Below are 23,120 nucleotides of genomic sequence, written 5' to 3' on the forward strand. Positions count from 1 at the left end.
GGCATCACTTCAGTCATTCTGACTGGTTCTCCTGGACCCCACTTAACAGTACGGTGGTTCCTATGACTCAACACAAAAGAAAAAGAACTACGAAAGATCTAAGTCTTCGAGCTCCATAGGCTTCATATCGTGTCTTCTCTTGTCATAGTCTTCAATGTGAATATCTTCATATACCACCTTTGACTTCAATGTCTTCATACATTTTTAGGGGTCATCTCTGGTAGTAAAACCGAATCAATGAGGGACTTCTACCTGTGTTATCCTACAATTCTCACAAACACATTAGTCCCTCAACTAGGTTTGTCGTCAATACTCCAAAACCAACTAGGGGTAGCACTAGATGCACTTACAATCTCCCCCTTTTTGGTGATTGATGACAAACTAGTTGAAGTTTTCAACGGGGAATATAATCTGTGAAATTGTTAAAGAATAAGGAATTGTCTTCATAGGTTGCAAGGGCTCCCCCTGAAGATGTGCATTTGACTTAATTTGCTTTTGGAATGCAAATTCACATGGAAGGTTGTACTTGTGGAGATCCACCTCAACTTATGATGAAAATCCACTATGCATGTGAAAGTATATGAAGATAATGACATGCATAATGGAAAATGGACGTCTGCAGAATGAGCTAAGTGCGGAATTTATCGTCACACATGCGGAATTTATCTTCGCAAAACAAGGTGGCAAATAAGTAGCAGACGACCATCTAGTTTAAGTGTTACAACTCATAAGAACCAAATGTAACAAAAACGAGAGTTGTAAGCACGAAGCAAAATATAAAGCACCCGCCCATATGGACCCGCTTGAAGACTATCAATCTCATATGCTTCTCCCCCTTTTGTCAGTAATGACCAAAAAGGTTCGAAGACATAGAGTCTCTACTCGTTCCCATGAGGAGTAGGTGAAGTAGCAGGGTTGTTGGTGTTGTTTGGCGGTGCATAAGAGCTTGGAGGTGCTGAAGGATATGGCGGTGGAGTAGCATCGTCTTCTTCCTCAATAATTCTGGCAGTGACTGTGGCAGCAGAGGAAGAGAACTCAGAGTCTTCAAGGGATGGAGTTCCTAGCAGCACAGCCCTTCGAGGAGGTGTGGAGTCAAACTTGAATCTCTCAGTGAAGCCATCCTCTTGAAGATTAGCTTCAGAAAGCATCATCGTTAGCCCTTTCCATGTGCGGCGACAGGTTTCATGGGCAACGAAAGCATTCTTGGTGGCAAGATTTCAAGTGCGATTAACATCCACCAAGAGGCTTTTCATCTGACGCTTCAGCCAGTCATGATGCCTATCTTGTTTCTGATGTAGGGCCACAAGAAGCTCTCGGTCGTTGAGAACACGAGTGCGCTTCTTGGGTCTTGAAGCAGTGGCACTGTCAGTGGCTTCAGTTGAAGCAGGGTGTGGTACACGTGTAGTGCCAGCCAAAGGATACACCCGAGAAGCTTCAACGCCTTCAACATTCTGTGTAAAACTCTGATGTTCTGCATTCTGAAGACTTAGAGGTTGCTTGGCAGGCTCAGAATATATGGCTTCAGTCGACATGTCCACGTCAGGCAAGAAGATCCGATGGTTGCGGGCTGAGGGCTGATACTTGATGGCGGAGTGTAGCTTGATCAGCCGCATGACCCAAGGGGCATAGAACTTCAAACCAAACAGATCCATGCCTGATGCAGCAAGTTGGCATATGAAGAAGTCCTGTGCATTGAAGCATTTGCCATGAAGTATATAGAAGACCAAAGTCTTCATTGCACCCTGAAGCTTGGCATTTGGAGAGTGCCCTTTGATAGGCCAGAGAGTTCGCCTGATGATGTGATAGATGGTTCTGGGCAGGTACTCAAGGTCTTCAACGAAGAACTCTGTGGGATGCGCAGCATCTGGGGGCATTGGCTTCATCATGCTGAGCATTTGACTCATATTGGGTTCTGGCCGCTGAAAGATGCTCTCAATAGATTCAGTATGCAGCTGACAGCCTTGCTCGAAGAGATCGCCAGGAGTGGGCAAGCTAGTGAGCTCAATGATGTCAAATGCATTGGCTTCGTGATGAACATTGCCAGTCATCCACTCCAGGACCCAAGTCTTTGGATCTCTGCTATACCCTTTGATGTGAAGTTTGGCATAGAATTGTAGCAGTAGCTCTTCATTCCAATGCTCTTCATCAGTGACAAACTGCAGCAGACCCACTTGCTTGAAGCAATCCAACGCTTCTTCTAGACAGGGCAGACTAGCTACAGCTTCAATGTCAAGGCGCTTGTGTGGGAAGATGCGACCTTGGTTGTAAAGAATGCAAGAGTAATAGCTTCACTGAGGATAGCTCCAGAACCGATCAGATGATATCCGTTCCCTTGAGTAGGGGTTCCTAGAGCTATCGAAGAATGTGTTGTCTGCCCTGAAGCCATTGATGTTGAAGGAGCCAGGTGCTAATGCAGGACCTGGAAACCTTGGTAGTCTTGGGATTGGCTTCTGGACCTGAGGCCTGTGCTCAACATGATAGTTGAATTGGGGACCGGCAGCAGACTCAGGAACAGAAGTGGCGGGTTCAGTGGCTTCGCTGTCTTCTGAAGCTTTTGCTGGGGAGGGCTCCACATTAGCTTCGTTGTTGGTTGTGGCAGCCTCAAGATTTTCATCCTCCACTTGACGAGCTGGAGGGTCGGTCACAGGCACGTTCTCCTGGAGAACTGCTTCTTGGTGGAGCAGAGGAGTGGGCTCTTGTGGTACTTCTTCTTCTGCGGCTGATGCAGCCGGAATGTCTTCAGCATAGACTTGAGGCCTTGGACCTTTGCGAAGCCTGCGGAACGCAGACGACACCTGTGGGGTTGGAGTGGGCTGGGCCTCATAGTCTTCTTCCTCTTGAGGGCGATCCGCCCATGAAGCATCATGTGCAATTGGCGTCAGTGGATGACCAACACTGATGAGTTCGCTGTGTTCTAACTGAGGAAGGGCTGCATCATCTTCTACATTGTCACGATGACCAATGTCTTCAGCAGCGATGGGATCAGCTGCTGGAATGTCTTCAGCTTTAGGAGCCTCTGTGGAAGCAGGCTCATGAATCGTCAGTTGATGTTCTGCGTCAGGGTGAACCATAGAAATGGGTTCAACTATCAAGGGCTCTGTGGGAGCAGCCCGAGCTTTCTTGGCCTTTCTCTTTTTCTTGCTGGGGGCAGTAGGAGAGGCTTCAGAGCTTTTCCTCTTCCTGGCTTCAGCCTCAGCAGTTCTTGTCTTCTTGAGCTCTGAAGCTGTTGACCGGCTCTTTGGCTTCGAGCCAGTCATTCTTGTTGGGAAGACAATCGGAACTGCTTCTTGCCTTGGTGCATCAGATTCAGCCGTAGCAGGCTTCTTCTTCTTCTTTGCGGCCATCCTGGGGTCGATGCCAGGACGCCCAAGTGCCTTGCGCTTCTCAGCCTCATTATAGGCTTGCACACATCTGTCAGCCAGAGTCTTCATGCGCTCACGCGAGCCCTGAGCTTCTGCACGCTTCTTCACAAAGGCTTCCTTGAGCTCGTGCATCATTGTCTTGAAGTTCTTGCCATATGCTTCTTGAACTGAGCCTTTTCATAGTCAATTTTCTGCTTCAGTTCAACTATGCGCTGGGCAATAGCAAGTTCTGAAGTAATGGCACCTTGGAAGGCAACACTGAGGCCAATAGGTAGCTGCAGATCTTCAAAGCTGATGTTTGGCGTGTCAAACCACTCGTCAATGAAGCTGTGGATGATGGTGACATCAAAGAGAGGCAGATCATTGAAGATTTCTGCTTCTTCTTTGCTCTTGATGAGCTGCTCAAGAGCGTCATCTGCAAGATCTTCATCACTTGACAGATCAATGTCTTCATTGCGCAGGATGGCAGCAGCTGTTAGCTCTTTGCCAGTGTGAGACAGAGGCATCTTGGCCTTCTGGGGCCTGGAGACGCGTGATAAATCTTCAGACTGCACACTGTCTTTAGGAGGTGCAATTGCCAATGGCTTCGCCCTTGAGATTTTCGGTGAAGAGGCAGGCTTTGAAGTTTTAGGCTTCTTCATCTTCTTTGGCTTCAGCACTGCAGGAGCTTCTTCTGATTCAGAGTCGGCTGGAGGCTCATTCACTGCGGTCCCTTGAACTAAGATGCGGGTGATGAGGCCTTCAAGGTTTGCATAAGGACCGATGACATTGGGTTCTGCTTCTCGTGTGCCATCTGCCCTTGGTGCTGAGGGACCAGGGTTGAAGTCTAACCCAAATTTCTTCTTGTTCTGCTTCGCTGAGTTTTGGGCAAACTGGAAGTTGCGCTTGAACAGATTGTCGTCACGACACCAGAGTAGTGACGACGGATGTGCATCATTAGGCTGTGGCCCACGAACCATGCATGGATAGAAGCTTTGGGCAATAGCTTCATCTCTGGACCTGGGTTGAAGATTCTTGTATAAGATGTCTCCCCACGGTCTTTTGATGGCACTTTTTCAGCATACTCTTGGGTTGTGAAGCGGTATTTCAACCATTGTTCTGCCCAATAGCGTCGAATCCATTGGATTCGGGTCTTGCGCTGACCATAATCCTCTTCAGGATCTGTCTTATACATTTCTGCGAGTTCATCAGGAAGATCTCTGGATGTTCTGCCACGACGTTGTCTGCCCCCCTTCCTTGCTGCTTTCTCTGAAGCCATAAACTTTAACTTGAAAGGCTTCAAGACGTTCAAAGGCTTCAAAGGCTTTCTCTTGCTGGACCAACAGGAACTGGCTTCAGGAGAATTTATGTGTTGCTGTAAGAATTCTGCAAATGAATGCAGACTATGAGAACCAAAGGATTCTCCCACGGACATGTACCTGTGACAGCATTAAGGTGTGAAGGAAGGGGAAGAGGTCATATGCATTCTCAGAAGATTTTGAAGATAAATCAGTTTAGAAGACATTGACCTCATCGTGCGAAGACATTCACTCATAGATAAGAAGTTGGTTCCAGATTTTTACGAACCCACAGATCAGTACAAGTGAGGAATCTAACTACTTTGTGACGCATACGTGAATATACTAGGCATGTTATGAGATGCAGTTTGAGAGAGATCTAGCTTGTGTGAATAGAAACTGCTTGTGGTAGAAAGTGACCGATCAATAGGATCAACGGTGCTGTAAAAAGGGAGTTTTATTTACCACACTGAGAACTGCTAGATGGAGTGGGAGATGAGGCCGAGCAGTTCACTCTTCCGTGCCCTAACTTGGCGACGGAGGAGACCTATGGCGACGGCGGAGAGGACGATGTCCGCGGTCGGCGTGAATACGGCGTCGGAGAGGTTGCGGCAGCGAAGCGCTTCGTCGCCGGCGTCGTCGAAAGCTAGCGGTGGCGCTAGGGTTTGTGCGAGGGTGGAAGAAGAGATAATTACCGCTGTGAGTGTGTATTTATAGGCACAGGGGCGGCACTGTGCTATTACACAGGTGCCCCTGGCGATTCGCATCTGAGGAACACGTGGCCAGTATGCGGAATTTTGGGGTTTGTTCCACGTCCCACGCACGCCTGGATTGTCGGGTGGTCGTTCCTACTTCTTCGGATTTCATGTGGAGGAATGAGCATTGAAAACGGACTTAATGGTTGTCTCGGTATCTTCTGCTGACAAGGACGCAGAGAAGACATTCGATAGTTTCAATGGAATGCATATGACTTGGAGAGATAGAGTTTGAGATAGAAAGCATAGAGAAGTTGGGGTCCGATCACATTCACTTAGTTCAAAAGATTCAACACGAAGACATAGCTATAAGTGAATGCTGTAGAGGACAGAACAATAGCATATATATATGTATATATCTATAATCAACATAGTGAAGATAATCATGAAAATATGTTGAGTTCGAAGACAAACCAAATGTGAAGACATTGCAAGGTAACGCCATGAGTGAAACACTTCAAAACAGAATGTTTGGTGGTGGCATTACCCACCGTATAGGAAGTATTAGACCCAGACACGGCGCACAATTATCGTGGCACTCCGAAGTCAAATTCCACGTTAATGTATTCACACTTAGAATGTATGTCTTCATTGATTGAAGATATACTTCACTTCATGTGTTGCACATCTAAGTCATCAATATGCATAAGGGTTAGGATGTGTGCCTGATCACAGGACATTTGAGGATTCCAGGATATTTAGCTCACATCGTAACTTGCAAAACCTGTTCTCATCCAAGGGCTTGGTAAAGATATCTGCCAATTGCTCTTCAGTGTTGACGTGTATGATATCAATGTCTTACTTCACAACATGATCTCTGAGAAAGTGATGACGAATTTCAATGTGCTTTGTCTTCGAGTGCTGAACTGGGTTGTTGGCAATCTTGATGGCGCTTTTGTTGTCGCAGTAAAGTGGCACTTGCTTCAGATGAATGCCATAGTCCTTGAGTGTTTGCTTCATCCACAGAATCTGAGCGCAGCAAGATCCAGCAGCAATGTATTCAGATTCAGCAGTGGAGAGAGATACACAGTTCTGCTTCTTTGAAGACCAACATACAAGTGATCGTCCCAGAAAGTGACATGTGCTTGATGTAGACTTGCGATCAACTTTGTCACCAGCATAATCAGCATCCGAGAATCCAACCACATCAAACTCTGAGCCCTTTGGATACCATAATCCTAGAGTTGGGGTGTGAGCCAAATATCGAAGAATTCACTTCATAGCTAAGTGATGCGACTCCTTTGGTGCCGCTTGAAATCGAGCACACATGCAAACACTAAGCATAATATCTGGCCTAGATGCACATAGATAAAGTAAAGAACCAATCATGGAGCAGTATACCTTTTGATCGAACTCTTTACCATTGTCGTCAGGACCCAGATGATGTTTGGCTGGCATTGGTGTTGTGAAGCCTTTGCAGTCTTGCATACCGAACTTCTTCAGGCAATCTTTGAGATACTTCTCTTGAGATATGAAGATGCCATTGCGTTGTTGTCGTATTTGAAGACCAAGGAAGAACTTCAGCTCCCCCATCATGGACATCTGATATTGCTCTTGCATCATATATCCAAACTCTTCACTGTACTTCTGATTGGTGCAGCCGAAGATAATGTCATCCACATATATTTGGCACACAAACATTTCACCATCATATGTCTTCGTGAAAAGAGTGGGATCTAGGGAACCAGGTATGAAGCCTTTGCTCTTCAGGAAGTATTTGAGTGTGTCATACCAGGCCCTAGGGGCTTGTTTGAGGCCATACAGTGCCTTGTTGAGCTTGTATACCATGTCAGGATGTTTTGGATTTTCAAAGCCAGGCGGTTGTGCAACATACACTTCTTCTTCAATCTTGCCATTGAGAAAGGCACTCTTCACATCCATTTGATATAGAAGTATGTTATGATGATTTACATAGGCCAGCAGTATGCGTATGGCTTCAAGCCTAGCCACAGGAGCAAATGTTTCATCGAAGTCAACGCCTTCCACTTGAGTACATCCTTGAGCAACGAGACGAGCTTTGTTTCTGACAACTTGACCATGCTCATCTTGCTTGTTGCGGTATATCCATTTGGTGCCTATTATATTGTGCTTCCATGGATCAGGATGCTTAACCAGTTCCCATACATTATTTAGCTCAAACTGTTGAAGCTCTTCTTGCATAGCTTGAATCCATTCAGGTTCCATGAAGGCTTCTTCAACTTTCTTGGGTTCTGATATTGAGACGAATGCGAAGTGCCCACAGAAATTTGCTAGCTGAGTTGCCCTTGAACGAGTGAGTGGACCAGGTGCATTGATGCTATCAATTATTCTTTCAATCTGCACTTCATTGGCAACGCGAGGATGTACAGTGCGAAGACTTTGCTCTGGCTGTCCATTGTCGTTGTTGGAAGGAATGTCTTCAGGATGAGCATTGTCTTCATGTTGATCAGGTGCTGAAACGATAAGTTCTTCTTCAAGATTAGCTTTAGAAGGTATAATTTCTCCAGTTCCCATTAGCTTGATTGATTCACTGGATGGAACTTCATCTAGCACACTTGGCAGCTGCTCTCTTTGTGATCCGTTGGTCTCATCGAACCGCACATCCACTGTTTCAACTACTTTGTAATGAAAGAGATTGAAGACTCTGTAGGAGTGCGAATCCTTTCCATATCCAAGCATAAAACCCTCATGTGCTTTTGGTGCAAATTTTGAGGTGTGATGTGGGTCCTTGATCCAGCACCTTGCGCCAAATACTCTGAAGTAACTGACATTTGGCTTTTTGCCAGTAAGGAGCTCATAAGATGTCTTGTTTAGTAGCTTGTGAAGATAAACACGATTGATTGTATGGCATGCAGTATCAATGGCTTCGGGCCAGAATTTTCTTGGGGTCATGTATTCATCTAGCATCGTTCTGGCCATCTCAATTAGTGTTCTGTTCTTGCGTTCGACGACGCCATTCTGCTGTGGGGTGTACGGGGCTGAGAATTCATGTGTGATGCCCAAGGTATCAAGATATGTATCAAGGCCAGTGTTCTTGAATTCAGTGCCATTGTCACTTATGATGTGCTTTATCTTGGCGCCAAAATTGTTCATAGCTCGATTGGCGAAGCGCCTGAAGACATCCTACACTTTAGTCTTGTAAAGGATTATGTGCACCCAAGTATATCTAGAATAATCATCAACAATAACGAAGCCATAGAGGCAAGCAGTAGTAGTTAGAGTTGAGTAATGAGTGGGACCAAAAAGATCCATGTGAAGCAGTTCGAAGGGTTGAGTAGTAGTCATGATTGTCTTCGAGAGATGTTTGGCCCTCGTCATCTTCCCTGCTTCACAGGCACCGCATAAATGGTCTTTCTTGAACTTGACGCCCTCGATGCCTATGACATGCTTCTTCTTCGCAAGGGTGTGGAGGTTCCTCATGCCAGCATGTCCAAGCCTCCGATGCCATAGCCAGCATTCTGAAGCCTTTGCTAGAAGACATACTGCAAGCTGTGGCCCTGCTGAGAAATCTACCACGTACAAATCATCTTTTCGATACCCTTCAAACACTAGAGACTTGTCAGATTCCATTAGTACAAGGCAACGATATTTTCCAAACATTACGATCATGTTCAAATCGCAAAGCATTGAGATAGACATTAAGTTGAAGCCAAGGGATTCAACAAGCATGACTTTATCCATGTGTTGATCCCTTGAGATTGCAACTCTACCTAGACCCAATACCTTACTTTTACCAGTGTCAGCAAATGTGATGTGGCTCTTGTCGGATGGACGTAAAGTTGAGTCCATAAGAAGACTTCTTTTGCCAGTCATGTGATTTGTACACCCACTATAAATAATCAATTCTGAAGACGCTGGTGTCGTACCCTACAATGCAGTTAGGGGGATAGGCTTCACCAAGAGCATTGTGAAGCAAAAACATTTGACGAACTAGTGGGTTATGAAAGCTTAGATCCAGGTTAGGACTAATAGGGAGAGTAGGAAGCGATTCAGGTACGAAGTACATAGTAAGACCATTTGGGCATTTGATCTTGCGCCCTACAAGATGTTTAAGGTCCCCAGCAATAGCGTCAGACGATTTTGGTTTTCTGTTGGAGACCTTTCCCTGCAAAAGAGAGTTAAGCCTTCTTAACCACCCACATCTTCAAGGGTGGCTTAGAAGCAATAAGTCTAAGTGCAGCATCTGAGAATTTTGGCTTTGAAGCCTTTGCAAACAGTCTTGCAGGCGGACAATAGTACTCATAAGAATAAGTAGAATAGTTTTTGGTCTTATGAACATGGCGGTTTGATGAACCGCTCTCATATTCATATGCCTGAGTATGATTTTCCTGCAAAACATTTGCGTTAGTTTGACTCAGGTGAGTCCTCTATCTGTATGAAGCCTTTCGACCGTATGAAGCCTTTGGTCTGAGGTTTGTCTTCTTCACGTGAGGTGTCATGATGACATTCACAGGAAGACTCTCCAGACACCTTTTCGGAACCCAGATCTTCTTCATAGGCGATCCATTCCTGCAGTTAGTACCAATGTACCTGGCAAACACTTCACCATTCTGATTCTTAAACAGTATATAGTTTGCATCAAAGGATTCATCAATGATAATGGGGTTAGCACAAGTGAAGCCAGATAGATTGGATGGATCTGCTGAAGGTTCCTTTGCAGCAACCCACATGGTTTTGGGGTACTACTCAGGTTTCCAGTAAGAGCCATCTGCATTCATTTTCCTTACGAACCCTACACCCTCTTTCCTAGGGTTTCGGTTCAGAATCTGCTTTTTCAGGACATCACATAGCGTCTGATGTCCTTTAAGACTTTTGTACATCCCTGTTTGAAGCAATGTCTTCAACCTAGCATTCTCATCAGCAATAGCGGTGGTATCCTCAGCAGAGGGGTTAGTTACCGCATCAACAGTTGAAGATATTGCAACAGCAGTAGCAGTAGAACATTCAGCAACAGAAGTAGCATTATCACGCTCAATGCATTTAAGACATGGTGGTTCAAATCCTTCCTGAGCGGGACTGATCTGTTTGGCGCGAAGTGACTCGTTTTCCGTTTGAAGATCTTCATGAACCGCTCACAATTTTTCAAGATCTTGCTTCCTTTGAAGATAATCATAGGAAAGCTTTTCATGAGTTGTTGAGAGAGTTTCATGACGACTTTCAAGTTCCTGATACTTAACGTGAAGATTTTTTATGTCTTCAATTAAGGATTCAGATCGAGTCATTTCAGCACCTAACAGATCATCGCTTCTGTCTAACAGTTTTTGAATATGTTCCATAGCTTTCTATTGTTCAGTTGCAATTTTAGCAAGTGTTTTGTAGCTAGGTTTTGAACCACAATCAGAGTCATCGTCACTAGATGTTTGATAGTGAGTAGTGCGTGTGTTTACCTTTGCACTGTGAGCCATGAAGCAGTAGGTAGAAGCGGAGTAGTCCTTGTCATTTGCATCTGTGTCGGTGATGAAGTCATTGTCTTCAGTGTTGAAGATGGACTTGGCAACGTATGTTGTAGCCAGACTTGCGACGCCTGAGTCGGATTCCTCCTCAGACTCCACCTCCGCCTCCTCAGAAGCAGACTCCTCCTCTGAATCCATTTCCTTGCCAACAAACGCACGTGCCTTGCCAGATGAGCTCTTCTTGTGTGATGAAGACTTTGAGGAAGACTTGGAAGAAGACTTTGAGTATTTCTTCTTCTTCTTCTTGTCGTCAGAGTCATATTCCTTGCTCTTTCTTCTTCTTTTTGTTCTCATTGTCCCACTGTGGACACTCAGAGATGAAGTGGCCAAGTTTCTTGCACTTGTGACATGTTTTCTTCTTGTAGTAATGAGCAGGAGCTTCATCATTCCTTGAACTTGATCGGGAAGACTTTCTGAAGCCTTTCTTCTTGGTGAATTTTTGGAACTTCTTGACAAGCATAGCAAGTTCCCTTCCAATGTCTTCAGGGTCATCAGAACTGCTGTCAGATTCTTCTTCAGATGAGGAGACAGCTTTTGCCTTCAAGTCACGAGTTCGCCCATAGTTTGGACCGTCGATCTCTCTTTTCTCCGAAAGCTGAAACTCATGTGTGTTGAGCCTCTCAAGTATGTCAGACGGATCGAGTGTCTTGAAATCAGGACGTTCTTGAATCATCAGGGCCAAGATGTCAAACGAACTATCAAGTGATCTTAGCAGCATCTTGACAATTTCGTGTTTGGTAATCTCAGTGGCGCCGAGGGCTTGAAGCTCATTGGTGATGTCAGTGAGTCGGTCAAATGTGTGCTGGACATTCTCATTGTCATTTCGCTTGAAGCGGTTGAAGAGGTTGCGAAGAACACTGATTCTCTGATCTCTCTGGGTTGAGATGCCTTCATTAACCTTGGAGAGCCAGTCCTAGACCAGCTTGGATGTCTTCAAAGCACTCACACGGCCATACTGTCCTTTGGTCAGATGACCACAGATGATATTCTTGGCAGTAGAGTCCAGTTGAACGAATTTCTTGACATCAGCAGCAGTGACACCTTCTCCGGCCTTGGGAACGCTGTTCTCGACAACATACCATAGGTCGACGTCAATGGCTTCAAGATGCATACGCATCTTATTCTTCCAGTAGGGATATTCAGTTCCATCGAAGACGGGGCACACAGCGGAGACTTTAATTATCCCTGCAGTCGACATAGCTAAAACTCCAGGTGGTTAAACCGAATCACACAGAACAAGGGAGCACCTTGCTCTGATACCAATTGAAAGTGCGTTATATCGACTAGAGGGGGGGTGAATAGGCGATTTTTATGAAAGTCTTCAAAACGTGGAAGTTATGAAGACAAACAGTAGAGATATGCCTATTACTATGCAGCGGAAGTTAGACTACACTAGGCAAGCCATGGTCAAGTATCAACAGAGTAAAAGCACAGTGACAAATAGATGTAGTGTAATAAGGATCAGGTAGGAAGATATTATGAAGCCAAACAGATCGTACACTCACATTGTGAAGACAAAAGATAGAACAGACATGCAATGACTTCACAATGAGTAATCAGTAAGTAAAAGGAAGTGAAGATGAAACCAGTGACTCGTTGAAGACAATGATGTGTTGGACCAGTTCCAGTTGCTGTGACAACTATACGTCTGGTTGGAGCGGCTAGGTATTTAAACCTTAGGACACACAGTCCCGGACACCCAGTCCTGAACACGTAGCTCAGGACACCCAGTCCTCACCGTATTCTCCTTGAGCTAAGGTCACATAGACCTCGCCCAATCACTCTGGTAAGTCTTCAAGGTAGACTCCCAAACCTTCACAGACTTCGTTCACTGGCAATCCACAATGTCTCTTGGAAGCTCAGAACACGACGCCTAACCGGCTGGAGGATGCACAGTCCTCAAGTGTAAAAAGTCTTCAGATCACACAGACAAGAAGACTTAAGTGATGCCCAATTCTCTCTGGCTCTGGTGGTTAGGGCTTTTATCCTCTCAAGGAATTCTCTCTCAAAGGCTTCGAGGTGGGTTGCTCTCAAACGACAAAAGCCGTACTTTCTATCTGAGCAGCCAACCGTTTATGGTTGTAGGGGGTGGGCTATTTATAGCCACTTGGCAACCCGACATGATTTGTCCAAAATGACCCTGGGTCACTAAGGAACTGACATGTGTCCCAACGGTTAGATTTCAAACTCAGGCGGCAACTTTACTTGGGCTACAAGCAAAGCTGACTTGTCCGACTCTGGACAAGATTCGCTTTCATAGTCTTCACTCGAAGACATAGGTTTTTGATTTAGGCATCACTTCAGTCATTCTGACTGGTTCTCCTGGACCCCACTTAACAGTACGGTGGTTCCTATGACTCAACACAAAAGAAAAAGAACTACGAAAGATCTAAGTCTTCGAGCTCCATAGGCTTCATATCGTGTCTTCTCTTGTCATAGTCTTCAATGTGAATATCTTCATATACCACCTTTGACTTCAATGTCTTCATACATTTTTAGGGGTCATATCTGGTAGTAAAACCGAATCAATGAGGGACTTCTACCTGTGTTATCCTGCAATTCTCACAAACACATTAGTCCCTCAACTAGGTTTGTCGTCAATACTCCAAAACCAACTAGGGGTGGCACTAGATGCAGTTACAACATACGTGGCCGTATTTTCTTTCTTGCACCCTGGCCGCCTCTACTACGACACGTGCGTGCCTCTACATCCACCAGTATATATGTACGTACACGTTCGCGGTCAGAATGACAACGCTACGTATGCTTCGACCAGGTGGGTCCCGACTGTCAGGCACTTCCTTGCGTGCGAAGATGTAGCTGGTGGGTCCTAGCAGTCAGGGGGCGAAATACAGTGGCCCGTCCGGTGGGTCCCCGCTGTCAAGTGGAGGAATAATTATTTTGCACGTAATAAGGAGGCACTTCCTTGCTGCGGCCGTGGACCCAGCTGTCAGCCTCTCCACGTACAGTCCACGTCCGATGGAAGCCGTTCCTTGACCACGTTGACCACACCGCACCGAGAGCACCAGGGCGGTGGACGATGGCGAGGCCTAGGAAGGGGACAATGCGGAGCCGGGGAAGACGCGGCAGTGGATGCCAACACGTAGAGGAGTACGAGGGCACTGGTTCGCTGCGGTGTGAGGCTACCGTCGCCGCAGAGTAACAGGGGGTGTGGGTGAGTAGAGGGATGGCATGGCCAGCGGTGGGAGTAGTAGGGGGCGGTGAGGCCTCCACCGCATCGCAGCCGGCCACGAGAGGCAGGAGCACGAGGCACGACCGGCGCTGGTTTGGGTAGCTGGAGCAAGAAGACCAGAGGTTGAAGAAGCACTACGGTCATTGGATGGACATCGTACAGTCACTGGAGCTAGAATCGTGCATATTGACTAAGTTGACAGAGCCCTCCATCCCCGTCAACTTAGTAGGCCCACAAGTCAGCCTGCCACTATACTGGGTCCCAGCTAACAGGGGGAGTATTCGTTTTTTTGTGCGTAATAAGAGGCACTTCCTTGCGTGCGAAGATATAGCTGGTGGGTCCGAGCTATCAGCGGCGGTAACATTTTTTTGCGAAATACAGAGGCCCTTTCGGTGGGTCCCTGATGTCAGGTGGAGGAATCATTATTTTGCACGTAATAAGGAGGCATTTCCTTGCGTGCGGCCGTGGACCCAGCTGTCGGCCTCTCCACATACAGTCCACTTCAGATGCATGTCGGTCGTTGACCATGTTGACCAGGCCGGTGGACGACGGCAAGGCCTAGGAAGGGAATGACACGGAGGTAGGGAAGACTCGGCAATTGTCTCCCACACGGAGGGGAGTACGACTGTACGAGTGTTTACTGGTTCGTCTGCCGTCGCCGGAGAATAACAGCAGGTGTGGGTGAGTAGAGGGATGGCTAGGCCAGCGATGGGAGTACGGTGGGGCGGTGAGGCCTGCGCGGCAGCACAGCCGGCCGCGGGGAGGAGGGAGCAGGCAGTCCCGCCGGCGCTTGTTTGAGCGGCTGGAGCAGGAAGAGCAGAGATGAAGAAGCACGACGGCTGTTGGATGGACATCCAACAGCCACTGCTTGTGCATCAACCTTTTTTTAGGAAAGCCTCAAATCTGTGGAAAATAGCATACATCCCATCTGCCATTATTTGTAATAATTTTTAGCCCATTTGCTAATTCTTAAGGTTTTTTTTGGAGCCCGTATTCTTTTTGTTAGCATTACAGCCCAAATTGTGGCCACGGTTAAAAAATTATACGAAATTTTGCATATTTCGGTGCGGTCCGAACTGTTTTTAATCCCGAAATTTCGACTCACATTCAAACTGATTTTAAAAATAAACGTATATCAATATAAAATCCAACAAATTCTCCATGCATAAAAATTAATGTAATTTAAAATCTTGAAATGAAAAAAAGATATTTGAAACTAATTGCCGGTTTGATGTGTTTTAAAAATGTATAACCCATTTCTCATTACTAATGGGCCATTTTCTCGGCCAGCCGAATGAAAGCTCTCCTCGTCTTGAAAGATTTGCAGCCCAACAGGCCTGACAAAGCGACTTACTTGGCAAATCACAAAAAAACTGGGTTGTGGCCGTGGACCCAGCTGTCAGCCTCTCCACGTACAGTACACTTCCGATGGAAGTCGTTCCTTGACCACGTTGACCATGCCGCACGGAGAGCACCACGGCGGTGGACGACGGCGAGGCCTAGGAAGGGGACGACGCGGAGCCGGGGAAGACGCCACAGTGGAAGCCCACGTGGAGAGGAGTACGAGGGTTCACTGGTTCGGCTGCAGTGTGAGGCCGCCGTCGCCATAGGGCCTGGCCAGCGGTGGGAATAGTAGGGGGCGGTGAGGCCTCTGCGGCAGCACAGCCGGCCACGGGAGGCAGGAGCATGCGACATGACCGGCGCTGCTTTGGGCGGCTGGAGCAAGAAGACCAGAGGTTGAAGAAGCACTACGGCCGTTGGATGGACATCGTACGGTCACTGGAGCTAGAATCGTTCATATTGACTAAGTTGACAAAGCCCTCCATCACCGTCAACTTTGTTGGCCCACAAGTCATCCTCCCACTATGGTAGGTCCCAGCTAGCAAGGGGTATTCATTTTTTGTGCGTAATAAGGAGGCACTTCCTTGCGTGCGAAGATATAGCCGGTGGGTCCGACATGTTAGCAGGGGGAATGTTTTTTCGCGAAATACAGAGGCCCTTCCGGTGGGTCCCAGCTGTCAGATGGAGGAATCATTATTTTGCGCGTATAGTCCACGGTCGATGGATGTCCTTCGCTGACCAAGTTGACCAGGCCGCGCCAAGAGCACCATGGCGGTGGACGACGGCGAGGCCTTGGAAGGGAACGACATGGAGCCGGGGAAGACTCGAATGGCCTGGCTGCCCACGCGGTGGGGAGTACGAGGGTTTACTGGTCCGACTGCCGTCCCGAAAAATAACAGGAGGTGCGGGTGAGTAGTGGAATGGCCTGGCCAGCAATGAAGTAGGGTGGGGCGGTGCGGCCTGTGCGGCAGCACAGCCGGCCACGGGAGGCGGGAGCAGGCAGTCCCACCGGAGCTGGTTTGGGCGGCTGGAGCAAGAAGATCAGATATTGAAGAAGCAGCACGGCCGTTGGATTAACATCCAATGGTCACTGCTGCTAGAATCGTTTGTGGACTAAGTTGACAAAGCCAAAGTACACGTCAACCTAGTAGACCCACAAGTCAGCCTCCAAATCTGTCCCAAACAGCATACAACCCAAAATTTCTAGCCAGATTCAAATTAATTTTAAATCTAAATATACCTTAATTTAAATTCAATGAAATTTTACTCGCACAAAAACAATGAAATTTAAAATATCAAAATCCGAAAGAAAACAGTATTTTGGAACTAATTGTCTGTTTGCTGTATTTTTTCATTTTACAACCCATTTATTATTACTTATAGCCCATTTCTTATTACTTATAGCCCATTTTCTGGGTAAAATGCATCCCTCCTCGTCTTGAAAGATTTCTGGCCCAGCAGGGCGTAGAAAAGCAAGTAGGCCTACGTTGGTTATTCTGCAAAAAAAGTGGGCTGGTCATGTGCTAAACATATGAAATAAAACCTTGGGCTAGACGGGCCACGGGTCCCGCACAACCCAGTTGATACCCTTCTCCGTCCTGAAAAAACAAAATTACTCACGCGCTGCTGGGTCCCTACTGTCATCCTCACTATGTACAGTCATCTCCTTATTCCTCCTGGTTGTTGACCATGTTGACAACACCGGAGGGCGGCGCCGCGGCGAGCAAACCAAGGCGGAGGACAATGGTGAGGCCTCGGATGGGAACGAACAGGAGTCGGGGCAGATCACAGCCAGCCGTGGGAGGCGGGAGCAGGCAGTCCCGCCGGTGGTGGTTTGGCTTTGGCGGATCGAGGAAGAAGAGACTGAAGAAATGCGACAGACGTTGAATGTCAATCCAACGGTCAAGGTTGGCACAATCGTTTGTTGACTAAGCGGACACCAAGTAGCATACTTTTTTATATATAGGAAGAAAACTGCGAGGAAAATGCGTTCGTCTGCCGTCCTCCTCATAGGGAATGTTCGCCACATAAGTGACTAGCACCCTTGGTTTTCAACCGAGAGGTCTTGGGTTCGAGTCCCAGGAACTCTCAATTTTGTCCTCCTTTCTTCCTTGCAAAAAAGGGAAAGAAAATCAAAGACTTGGGAAGGCGTACAGAACAAGCTAGTGTACCAGTAATGAGACGTTGCCGAGTTTTAGAAAAAAGAAAGACGTGCTCCTGTAGCTGGTTCGAATCCAAACCTAGACTATGACTATATATGGTGCTATGCTACTCTGCAAGTAATGAAACTGACATATCCAACGTTCGCTTCTCCTCTTCTCTACTTACTCTACCTAGCATCAGAAGCTCTGGCCGAAGCAACCATGTCCGCTGGCTGCTCATCCACCTGCTCTTTAGCAGGCAACAACCAGATATGCGCCAAGTCGCAACCCGTACCATCGCCTGTGGGTCTCATCACACCCTCGCCGACACACGCACCACAGCCGATTGCTCATCGCAACCCGCTGCCGTTGGTGTGGTGACACTGCTGCAAATCACGCAGAGTCATCCGTCGCGTCTCAACCATAATCCGCAACCCTGGCCGAGTCTTCTACAAATGCCCGAATCATGGGGTAATAATATGTTTAAGTGTTGTTTTGCTGCTTTCAGTTGCTGATTTTTTTAATAGTTTGGTTGATGATCTACCAATTTGATTCGTGCAGAAAAGGGAAGATTCGTGTGATTTGTATTTCTGGGAAGTTGCTGATGTGGGGGAATGCAACTACGCTGATTATTTGGTTAGCCGAGGAATCCCAATACCAGCAGGTTGGGGTGTTGGACAAGTAACTGAAGGAACGACAGAAGAGGAAGATGCAGAGCAGAAGGTTAAAGATGCAGTTCCTCTGATCATGGCCAAGCAACAGCTGCTGAACGGCCTTGACAGCAATGAGGAGATGAAAGAGCTTGTGAAGATAATGGGCAAAATCGATGTGCTCTGTAGGATGATTGTCTCTTTATTTGCAGTTTATGTAGCACTCGTGATGTATTCGGTGGCTACGACATGAGCACTTTGCTGAAACTAGTAATGAGTGAAACCTGTGTAGCAGGCTGGGCGTAGTGTTGTGAACATCTAATGATTTCTATTAACGGAAATCAAGGGGTATCCCCTTTTGCTCATATAAATAAATAAATAGCAGAGGCCCTGTCGGGTCAGCTTTGTTCTCATTCGAAGACGTCGAGCAAATTGCAGTCCAATAGCAAACTATGTCATCAAATTCAAGTTTCACAGCCAAATATGAGTACAACTAAACAACAATGTCATCATGTTTTAGTTGTCATACAGTCACGAAACACAAATCAGCATACGTAACAAGTGATGTTCTCACAACAAAATACTAAACAACATGTTCATCAGGTTTTAGTTTTCATAGCAAACACAATTTCACATAGTAGATAAAAAACATCTTCTGACAGGCAAATACGACAAAAGCAATGTAATCATCATCCACAGCAGCAGCGTCAACATCTTCGCCATGTGTATCAGTCTGAATCGTAATTCCCCATGGTGTCATCTTCTTCTTTGTCCTCAACGTCCTTGAACGTTGGCTTCTTCTTGATCAACTCTTGTATGTCCATAGCACGACAGGCAATCTTTTCGCGGGTGTCATTGACGTGATGGTTCTCAAAGATATTAGGAACATCTATGTTATCTTGTACATCAGGAGAAGTGTAAGCATAATCTTGTTGTGCAACTTCATTAAACGAATTCCTCTGCTCAAACCTTTGCAATACTCTCCAGTCATCGCTACGTGCAAATGTGTCTTCCAAGAAAAATATCTGTGTTGCTTGATTTGCCAAAATAAAAGGCTCGTTGGTCTGGTATGCCGCCTTGACATTGATGGATTTTAAATAATCATCAACTCTGGGTTTTGCGATCCTGGAAAACACGTTATACCAACGACAGCACAACAGAACCACACACCAATGATCCTCGAAACTGGAGATATACTGCAACTGAATAATGTCTGTTATGTTAGCATACATTTCAGTTATCTCTTTTTCATATGTATCCGTGCTCATGATGGCACTGTTTTGTGTCTTTCTGCCTTCGTCTCGTGCAAGGGTGTTGTAGCGCACATCTCCAACAATGCAAGATTCATAATGTCTTACTCGAGTATCAGGACCCATTGCTAGTGAGTAAAGGGCGTCATCAACTGCCTACCCATCCTCCCGCATCTTCTTAACCTATGGTTAGAAAATAGACAAGCTGATCATCTTATGTACTCAATATATTAAAAAAATTGACAGTGCACTTCAAAAGCTTACATGGTTCTTGAACCATTTCGCAGATCCTGCCATAACTAGTTTGTCAATGTTTCTTGGATTTTGCGGCAGTAACTCCTCTTTGTAGATGCTGCACAACATACTGATCGCGTCAAACATCTAAATATATAAGAATGTGCTGCAAGTTTAGTAGATTACGATGTATAAGCTACAATACTGCACTTACTTGATATAAGGTAGTCCTCTTATCGACTCTTCCCTGTCCAAATCTTTAGGTTTGTCCTCTTATCGACTCTTCCCTGTAACTCGAACAAAATAATCGAAAACATTGAGCCCGGGATTGTCTTCACCCACTTCTTTGCTAAGCTGATCAGCTGTTTCAATGTATTTTGAGCAGAATGTCAACACTTCTATAGCAATGTAGGCTTCTGCAATGGAACCCTCGGGTCTAGCTTTGTTCCTAACATAGCCCTTGAAAGTGCCTAGCCACCTTTCAATAGGGTACATCCAGCCATACTGTCCTGGACCTCTAAGTAGTGCCTCGTCAGGTAGATGAACAGCCAAATGCACCATCACATCAAAGAAGGCTGGAGGATATATCTTCTCAAGGTCGCATAGGATAGTTGGTATCTTGTCTCTAAGACGATCCAAAGCATCTATCCTGATATTCCTACTGCAGAGTTCCCTGAAGAATTGTCCCAACTCTGCAACTGCTCTGTATAAGTCAGGGCGGCCCAATCCTCTAAGGATAACAGGTAAAACCCTTTGAAGTAGGACATGGCAGTCATGAGTTTTCAACCCTTGTACCTTGTTTCCATCTGCACTGACTCTCCTTTTAGGATTGGAAGCAAATCCATGTGGGAATCTCACACATGACTGGACCTCGCAGAATTCTTTTCTTTTTACCTTGTCCAAGACGTACATAGCTGGTGCCATATCCCATGGTTTACCTTCATCTTGGACCTGCAAATCCTTTATGATACCCAGGTGTGTCAAATCAATCCTAGATTTTAAGGTATCTTTCGTCTTGCCTTCAATATTAAGAAGTGTGCTGATAATGTTGTCACATATATTTTTCTCGACGTGCATCACAACAAGATTATGTCATAGATCCAAATCTTTCCAATACTCCAAGTCCCACAAAGTGGACCTGCGGGTAAACAATAATCTCTCTTCTACCCTGCCACGCTTCCTTTTCCCGCTACCATTACCAGGATGGTTTCCTGGTGTAATATGCCTGACCTTCTCTAATTCCACTTGCAACTCATCGGCGGTGAGCCTCTTTGGCGCATCAGGGTTTTCATGTTTTGCATTGAACACATGTCTTCGGTATTTTCTAGGATGCGGCTTGTCCTTGGCAAGGAAACGATGGTGTCCAATGTAACAGATATTGCTAAGTATTGCGTATGACAGCGGATTCCTGTCACAGTGAACACATGCATTGTAACCATGTGTCGTTCGCCCTGACATAGTGCCCAAAGCCGGATAATCATGGATGCACCAAATTATAACAGCACGCAGAAAGAAATCAGCTGGTGGGCTGCTATATAGGTCTCGAGTGAGAACACCCTTCCATAGCTGTTGAAGTTCCTCCACAAGAGGCTCCATGAACAAATCAAAATCCTTTCTAGGACTCTTTGGACCTGGGATGAGCAAGGCCATCATGTAGTTTGATTCTTTGGTGCAGACATTTGGAGGCATGTTGTAAGGGATAACAAGCACTGGCCACATGCTATATGTGGCGCTCTGGTGGCCAAATGGGTTAAATCCATCTGAAGCTAAGCCAAGTCTAATGTTTCTCGGGTCAGCAGCAAACTCTTTGTGTTTCTCATTGAAGCTTTTCCACTCACTACCATGAGATGGATGGCTCATTACATTCTGATCTCTGTACTCCTGGTTCCTAGAATGCCACAGTACATCCTCTCTTGTTTCAGCATCATGAAACAACCTCTGTAATCTTGGTGTAATTGGAAAATGTCTCAGAACATTATGAGGAATCCTCTTCACAGCATTGCCATCTTTCCATCTCGATGATTTGCATTTCAGGCATTCACTTAAGTTGGCATAATCCTTCTGGAACAGAACACAATTATTCTTACAAACATGGATCATATCATATCCAATTCCAACTGCACGAAGGAAATTCTTCATTTTACTGTAGGTGTGTGGCAGCTCAGACGCATCTGGGAAAGATTCGCGGAAAGCAGCCAACATCGCATCGAATGATTTGTTGGTCATCCGCTCAGATGTCTTCACCTCAAGAAAGGTGACCATAGCTGAGAATACTGACAGCTTATTTCCTGGGGTGACAGCAACGTTGCATTGTTCCAACATGCGGGCCCACCATTTTTCTTCTGCAGGTGAAAGTTCACGGAATGCACGAGCATTTCGTAGCATTGTTTCAATGTTGGTCAAACTCACTAGCTCCGCCACCACCACCTCCTCCTCCTCTTCCACCTGAGCATCAGGCAGATCAAGATGGTGATCTGCTGCTTCCACGTAGTCAATAACATTGACGTTCACAGCTTCACCATGATGAACCCACCTAGTATATGTGACCGACATCCCATACAAGTGTAGATGATTTTGCACAGTTGACTGGGGTCTTCTAACTGAATTCATACAACTACTACATGGGCAGAGCACATCTGATTTCAGACCACCATACTCAGCTCTGATAAAGTTCATGAAGTTTTCAAGCCCCTCGACATATGCAGCGGAGAATCTTCGAGCAGAAGTTATCCAAGTCCTATCCATCTGTTAGACATACAAATTAGTTCTTCTACTAGATATTACAGGAAAAACATATATGCTTTTTTATAAAGTCCAGAAAAAATACCTAGGTCGATATCTAAAGCTATGGCAAGATATTTGGACGAGCAGATCTAAGTAACAAAATATATGTAAAGCTAATTCAGCAAACAGATTTGAGTGCCAAATTATGGCAGGCTGTTTCAGCAGTCAATGAGGCCGAGCACACAGTCGTCGAACTATCGAAGGCCATCGCAACAACAAAGATCGAGTATAAAATGGTGTAGAGCTATTTCAGCTAACAGATTGGCTACTAGACCATGGCAATCTACGTCACAATAAATATATGGCAGGATATTTTAGCAACTAATCGGCCTTGGCATGCCATCTCAGCTAAGCAGATTGAGTGCGGAACAGGGCAAGGAAGCTTCTTAAGCAGAGCATATTGACACTAAACTACTTCGGCAAACACTGAGATTAACAGCGTCTATCAGCTAACATTCAGCGCTTCACCGACATGAACGGGGCCTCAGTCTAGAATGCGCGTACCGTGGGAGAAGCTGACCGCCGTGCGTCTCCACACGAACGTCGCTAGCGGTGGCGGCGCTGACCGCCGTGCGCCTCCACAAGAACGCAACCAGAGGTGGCGGTGCGGCTAGAGGACGGCAGTCTACGAGAGCGTACTGTGGGAGCGAGAGGATCACCGAAGCGCGGCACCGACGTATCGGCATGGCGGGGAGGGCGGC

The sequence above is a fragment of the Triticum dicoccoides genome, chromosome 6A (genome assembly GCF_002162155.2).
Source record: "Triticum dicoccoides isolate Atlit2015 ecotype Zavitan chromosome 6A, WEW_v2.0, whole genome shotgun sequence".
Lineage (NCBI taxonomy): Eukaryota > Viridiplantae > Streptophyta > Magnoliopsida > Poales > Poaceae > Triticum > Triticum dicoccoides.